Below are 7,673 nucleotides of genomic sequence, written 5' to 3' on the forward strand. Positions count from 1 at the left end.
AGCTTTACCAAACGTGCCAGCAAAAAGCCAGCAGTGGCCCAGTTCTGGCATGTTTATTGGGGACATGTCCGTTATTTTTCTTTTGGGGACAGTTGGCGACTCGGTGGCCCTTGGCATTGCAATGGAAACACGTTATGTTCTGCCCTTCATTGGATGATGGTGCGGACTCAGTTTGTCCCTTGGCAGGTTGGTTTGCCTGGTTTCCGCTCTTCTGGAAAGGTTTCGTTGACTTTGACGTCCCCAGGGTCCTTCCATGAGCAATGAGATAACGCTCAGCAGCATCAGTAATGTCCTTCAAACCCCGCAGTTTTTGCTCTTCCAAGCGGGTCGCCAGGTCCTTCGGGCAGGCATTAAGGAATTGCTCCTTCACGATCAAGTCCCGCAGACTCTCGTATGACTGCTCTTCACCTGATAACTCCACCCACTTCTGCAGGTATGACGACAGGCGCTCCACAAACTGGCTCGGTGTCTCTCCAGACAATGGCTGGCATTCGCGGAAGCGTTGACGGTAGCCCCTTTCAGTGAAGTTGTAGCAACGCAACAGAGCTTCCTTCAGTACATCATAGTCTCTGGCGTCATCATTTGAGAGTCTAGTGTAGACCTCAAGTGCTGCCCCAGTCAAATGTGCGCTGAGTTGAATCGCCCAGTCGTCGCGCTGCTATCTAGCACTCTCAGCGAACCTCTCGAATCTTGCAAGGTAGCAGTCGATCTGGTCCTTCCCGTCAGCGAATGCTGGAAGTTTCGGTGCCCTGTGTAGCATTTGCTGCTGGTTATCTCTTTGGTGTGGTGCCTCGTGCTCATTTTGAATACGCACCATTTCTGTCTGGAGCTCTAAGCGCTTCGTCTCCATTTCTATCTGGAGCTCTAAGCGTTTCAGCTCCATTTGCCTTTCTTCACGCTGTGCTTCTCTTTCTCTTTCTTCACGCTCACGCTGCGCTTGTCGTTCTTCACGCTCACGCTGCGCTTGTCTTTCTTCACGCTGCACTTGTCTTTCTTCACGCTGCGCTTGTCTTTCTTTTTCTTCTCGCTCACGCTGCGCTTGTCTTTCTTCACGCTGCGCCAGCAGTCGTGTCTGGGACTCGACGAACTCCGTCAACTGCTTGCCTTTTAGTCCCAGTTCAATTCCTTTTGCCCAGAACTCAGCCATTCTGGTCTTTTCCGGTGCGTTCGTCTGTATTCTTTCACAGCCCCGAACGTAGACGAATGTAGTCTTCTAAAAGAACACAGTCTCTACTGCACCTCCGATGCTTCTCTCGTCGCTGTTCACCTTCGTAGACGCAGGCAGCCACCCTCCTCGTCTAACGTGACGGCGCACTCGCTCACGATACGTACACGACGTACCTCAGTCGTATTTCGTAGTATTAATGCACTAGCTCCGCGACGAAGTCCGTCTCGTCCAAACGGCAGCTAACCTCTGTAATCCCGATACACTCCGGCGTCGTTCACCGTACCGAGCTGCGGCGATTACCAAACTCTTCACCAGTCACACCGAATCCACGGTTCCGTAGTCTCAATACTGATCCCTCAGGATACACCCGATTGATGGCTACCTCCTGTGACTGTCTTGACACTGGTCCTTGTTGCTGGAAAACCCTTGGCGTTAAACGTAGATCCCGGCTTGGCCCCCAATTGTTACACGACACTTGAGATTGCCACAAGTTCTCAAATGTCGTATAGTTGTGTTCTTTTATTCTACGTCGCCCGTCTTCGCAGCAGCAGAAAACAACTCGTCAAATTGAGTTCGAGGATTTATTTAGCATTCCATACATACAACTGCACATCGTAGCAGAACTCAAATAGAAGCTTTTTTACATTCAAATCGCGCTGGCATATATAGTAAATACTCAATCTCGAGAATATTCCAGACCGAACATGATACAACTACATTATACCAGCCGTCTATGGACTAGAACAGTGACGTTCTCTGTGACGTACATCAAAAGCGCCGACGCACTTAATCCGAGCGAACGCTACGAACCCACGGCTCAAAACAACGTGGTAAACAACTTGTTTTGACAGGACTAGAAAGTTCACCTGCATTCTCGTCCAAACATAAATATTGTGTTTACAAAATATAATATCGGTACTTTCCCACAAAGTACAAATAAGTCAACTACATGCAACACACAAAACTGAACCAAAGTTCAGCAACGACAGCGTTTCCTAACAGAATGCCATACATCTTTGTCAACATTAAACACAGACTTATCAATCCTAACACACACAGTATTACGTCAATCCTTTTTTTACCTCTTTCACAAATTTTGACAGAGCTTTGCGAATCAGAAGCAGTACGCCACCAGAATGTCTACCCTGTCGCGACAGTTTGTATGTTGGAGCAATGAATTTGGAATAATCTGGGAACACTCCATTAAAGTCAAACGATTCACCAATAAAAGTTTCTGTCGAACAAGCAATGTCGAAAGATTCGACGTACTGTATAAAAGAAACGTCAGTCAGTTTTTTAAAAAGGTTTTCTACATTGTAAACGAGAAAGGTTGTTTCACCTGGGTGGTCGTTCGTATCCTATCTATGAATTCTTTCTGACCTGCGTGGTTGGGAGTTGCTATTACTGTCAGTGTCCGTGTCAGTGTGTCGGTGACGATCAGACTGCCGTGGCTGCGCTGGTTTGCTCCAAAAGTCCCGTATACCCGTCTGTTTAGGGCCACTGCCACCACTGTCACGCTCCGCACGTGCCGAGTGTTGTGAGTTGCCTGTGCGTTGAGAGTTGTGACTGCCCTTGTTGTTGTTGACATGCCGAGTAGGGGAATTCCCCTGCCGTCTATCTCCCCACTCCGTTCGTTTCCCTCGACCCTCGTTGACCCCGTTGTTTGCATGGTCAGCTGTGCGATCAGGAGAAGTTGCGTCCCTTGTGTCGTCTGCTGCGGCCACCTCCGAGTAAGTCCTGCTGTCAGGCCGTCTCGGTCCAACTGTCATCTTGCCCTTCTTGAAGAACGCTGCCTTCCCCTCCATCTTTGCCTCGGCAACAATCCTTGCCTGGTTCTTCGTCAGGTCATTTGCGACGCGCACCCCTCTCCCCTCAAGAGCATCTCTAAAACTGCGGTCTGTAATGATAGACATCTTGTCCCTCCAGCGATTAAACTGAATGATCATTGGCTTGGGTGCTCCATTCCTGCTTTGTCCGACTCTGTGGGCTCGAGCAATGTCCTCCTCTCTCCGTCCCTGTTGTCCTTCAATGCTATTCAGTACTTCAACCACAGCACTGGCACATGTGTCATAACTCTCCCACTCTCGATCTCCCCTGTGCGGTATGCCATACATTCGATAGTTGTCTCGTCTGGACAACTCCTCTAATCTGTCCATTTCTGTGTCAAGTGTTTCAATATCCTCCTTCACACTTTGAACCTCTGATAATACGTTCGCCCTTTCGTCACTTTGTCTGTGCTCGGCCGTAAAGAGGTCCTTGATGTCGTCTTTGTTGGCTTGCACCGAAGACGATAGCTTTTGGCTGTTATTCTCTATCCTGTCACACCGTCTGTCAATCTCCTCGCATCTGCCTTTGACCAGTCCTATGTCTTTTTTGATGGAACCAAGATCACTCCTCATCAGGTTTATACTGGCTTCAAGTGACTGGAATCTGTCCCCTTGCTGTTTAATAGCGTTCAGAATCTGAGTTGACATTTCTGGCGTTACGCCACTGTCGGTAGGCCTATCCGCAACAGTTTGGGAAAGTGTTTGGGTACTTACAGTCTTTGTCACTGTTGTTTGTTTCTGTAGAACTGCCATGAAGTTCGTCGTTTTTCTCCTGTTGCAAGGTGTCACTTGTGAGAGGCCCAGGGTTACTCTCCACATCGCCACAGCACAAGAGGTAATGAGCGACAAAAACAAACAGTAGCACATCCAGTTTGTTTCTCACTGTCACAACACTGACACGCATTTTCACAGCGAACTTTGCACGCCTCTCCATGAAACAGAGAAATGTCGTCACGAACTGACCACACGCCGCACGAAAACACAGATTGTGCACCGGCATTTCTGCAAAATGGCTTGATATTTATATTGGCGTGACCAGCGGTCAATCTTCTAGCGATCTGTGCCTGAATTAATTTGGAGAACTCTGTAGCAGTAATTTCTGAAAATCCTCCTATCAGACACGCGTGTAAAATTTTTGCTGCGTGTCGCTGCGGTGAGCAAAGTTGAAAATTGGTCAAATGGGCCTGTGTACGTATGTAAAGACTTGCTACTGGTCAATAAATTACAACAAATTAGAAGGTTGCAGCTTCCGAGATGACAATTTAACTGGGCAAAGTGAGTTATTTAGTGGGATAAGTTTGGGGGAGGAAATCTGTCTATCTAACCAAAAAGATGGTGACCATGCTGCATGCACCAACTCAAAATGCCAAGATTTGTGAAGTATCGTCACCAATGTGCGAGTTTTGAAAAGACAGCGTCTCAGCTATTGAGTGATTCTGATGACCGGTTAACTGAAATCGTTTTTTAGGGCTCAAACAGGTTTGAGCAAAGACGTTATTCCAAAGTGATCAAAATCGAAATTTATAATTAAAATGAATATAATTCTCGTGCAAAATAATTCTTGTGTTATTATATGTGACAAGGTGCACTTTTGTCACGATTGCGTCACCAGTACCCCCCCCCCCCCCCCACTCTCCTTCTCTTCAACTCCCCCTCCCCTTTGCTCTTCATTCACCCATCTTCCCCCCGCCCAATGTGTGCTCCAGACTATGCAGTAGGGCTGATTAACAGCTTCAGGCAAGACAAGTAGGCCTACTCGGCTGTACCCGCCTTATGCTAGCGCCCTGTGTTTGACTGACCTACTTAGCTGGACCGGTCAAGCAGTCTCAGTGTGAATCAGCCTCCTGCGTATGAATATGCTACTCAAAATGTTTTATTTGTTTGTCCATCTATTTTGTACTTCTACATTTCTAGTGCATTGTTATTCTTTAGTTATGTTTTTATTTGTATTCTAAATGGTCACTGTTGTTGGGAGAAGGTTAGTTCTCCAAGGGACTATTTTCTCACCGCGGACTATTCTCTGAGCGCGAAGTCCCAGTTTGAATTCTGGGACTGTTCTAGAACCACTTCCAAAACCACCTTCTTCAAGAGTGACGTGATCTCATGTGCCTGTAAATTAATCTACAGTAATTATCTTTTTTGAGTTCACCTGTGACTGTGTTCAACTGTGAATTTGTGACTGAACAATGTAAAGTTGGAAGGAGGTACGTTGGAAGACTATTATTCTGTATTTTTCTGTTTTATTTCCATTTTATGAGAATGATGTTGACCTGTAGAAAATTCACTGTTGTCTGCCATGTTGGGACGGGATTTTGAGGCAGAGAAAAGGAAAGAAGATTCCTTTGCCCTGTACAGACATTTTTTGTGACAGAAGCTGTTTTATCATTACTTTGCTCACTACAACTAATTGGTGACAGAAATTGCTGTGTCATTAATTCTGGAACATTGTCAGAACTTTGCCTGAGTGGCTTGTAAAACTCTATTTCTTGTGCTTCAGTCAGCATCATGTTCATAGCATTGGTTGGATTGTTCTTGTCAAATTATGTTTCATTGCTTTATGGAAAGTTGCTGAGAACTGAGAGAATCTCTAACCAGAAATGCATTCTAGGATTTATTTGCCTCTAGTCAGGTTCACTAGTTTTCGTGATTGCTGTGTTTTCCCCTCTCTCTCTCCATTCTCCTCCCTCCCCAGCCAGCTTTGGCGCGGAAACGTAGCGTGGGTTGTGACGTCAAGGTCATATGCTAATAAGGTTTCCCTGACGCGGTAGGCTATTTTAGCGCACCGGAAGTATTTCCCCCAGGATTCCCCCAGCCAACTTCCGTTGTAAACAGTAGTGAAACAGCAATCACACATTTTGGACAAAGTTTGTTAGGACTTTATAACTTTATTATTTTATCAGAAAAGACCCTGCAACAACTTATTCTAGTTTCCTACATTACTTTTTTGTAAATAATCAAGGATTTCCTATAATTTTCTCTCAGTTTTCAGTTCAATTCTGACTTAGAAAATATCTTGCAGATTGTGTTTTGTAAGGATTTTTATTGAAGAGCTATTGGGTTATTGTAATATTGCTCTTCTATTTTATAATGTTGCACATTGTATTCTAGTATAATGGGAAATTATATTGAGAATATTTGGGATTTCACAGATTCCATACCCATGATTGTCTGAGCTGACCGAATGTGAGGGTGCAGTAATGCACAGATAGCGGCAGCGCAGGAGGTTTGTGCATTTTCCCATGTTGTGTAACATACTTTGTCATGTTTTACTATGCTTTTATTATGATTTTATGCCATTTTGATTGTCTGGATTGTGCCTACCATCCCCCTCAGAAGCCTATGACTTGGTTAATTAATGAGACTTGCAGTTGGCCCATGAAGTGTTGTTGTGGTCATAATGGGATGTTCCAGGGTTGGGACCAGAGATTTATGAGAAGGTTATGTTTCCATGTAGTTGAGATAGTTCTGTACTATGACTATTTGGGAAAGATAGTTCTGGCAATCTTTTGCTGTGGTTTTAGTGTCCATCACTACCAGTGAATAGATTATTGTACGTCAGAATGTACGCCTTGGTGGAGTAATGTATTGTAGATACAGGTACCTGTGCTTGGTCGTCTAATGCTGGATTAGTTGGTTTTGTCATTCGATGGATGTTCTTGTACAATAATAGACATGATAGGATTTGGATTCATGGACTATTGGTTGCTAATTTGTAGATGTTGTTCTCCATGAATACTCTACCAGTTGGATTAAGTTGTCAGGGATAATCTAAGAATTATGCTGTTTTCTAAAGGCAAACTAGTGACCCATTCACTGTTGTCAGTTGGAATGTTAGCGCCATCACCCCAGTTTCTAGTTTCAGTAACATAAGATTACCATCTCACTTTGGCGTTCCCCTCCCCCTTTGTATTTTACGGCACAATTCAGACCGTCAATGTCTTAAATTGCCTTGAATATTACTTTATTTGATGGTGGCAATTATGTTCAATCTTCTAACCTAGATGTGCTAAATGTAACCAATGTAATCAATATTATTTACTTTGATATTTCAATTTAGTTATTCTGGTGGCAAATTACATGAATTATTGTTGTCTACTGACGTGGCAAGGGGCATAACCATTATTTTCTTGACAAATTTTACTTTTCTTTGATGATGTTTTACTATGTTAACTATCAGTCATAATTTCATAATGATGTTGTATTGGCATTACTACGCAATTGGTGTTCTATGTTAGTCTCTGTCATTCCTTGTCTGTTTCGTTATGACTGATCTTATTTCTTTGCTATGCTGTTTGAGTGAAACTCCTCTCGCATTCCCCAGTCCCCTTGGTTGATTCCTTGGAAATAAACTTAGTCTTGGTGTGACTGCGCTCTTTAAGATTTTCTTGTCCTTCAGCTGTATTGTAACATGTCGTTGAGTGTGACGAATGTTTGGGCGCTGAAGTGTTCCTGAGCCAGAGGTAGGCTGTTGAGAATGTGATGTCCTGTGTTGTGATGGTCAAGTACATGTCTCGCTCCTCTGTCAGTCATTGCCATTAATTGAACTGATTTCTTGTTTGACTGCATCGAATGAATGTTTGACTTTATAGTGTCTTGTTCTGCGCGAACTTAGAATCCGGTTTCATTCTAGAATGGACCGGGTCCAGGTTGGAATTCTAACCCTGCGCAAGTGCAGGGGT

General features: G+C 44.4%; 1 protein-coding gene across 1 annotated transcript in view; it reads right to left on the minus strand.

The window, feature by feature from the left end:
• The window catches only part of LOC138947600 (uncharacterized), a 326,843-nt gene that overhangs the window by 16,348 nt on the left and 302,822 nt on the right, over positions 1 to 7,673 (minus strand). The gene's annotated exons all lie outside the window — the stretch shown is intronic.

Source organism: Littorina saxatilis, linkage group LG14 (genome assembly GCF_037325665.1).
Source record: "Littorina saxatilis isolate snail1 linkage group LG14, US_GU_Lsax_2.0, whole genome shotgun sequence".
Lineage (NCBI taxonomy): Eukaryota > Metazoa > Mollusca > Gastropoda > Littorinimorpha > Littorinidae > Littorina > Littorina saxatilis.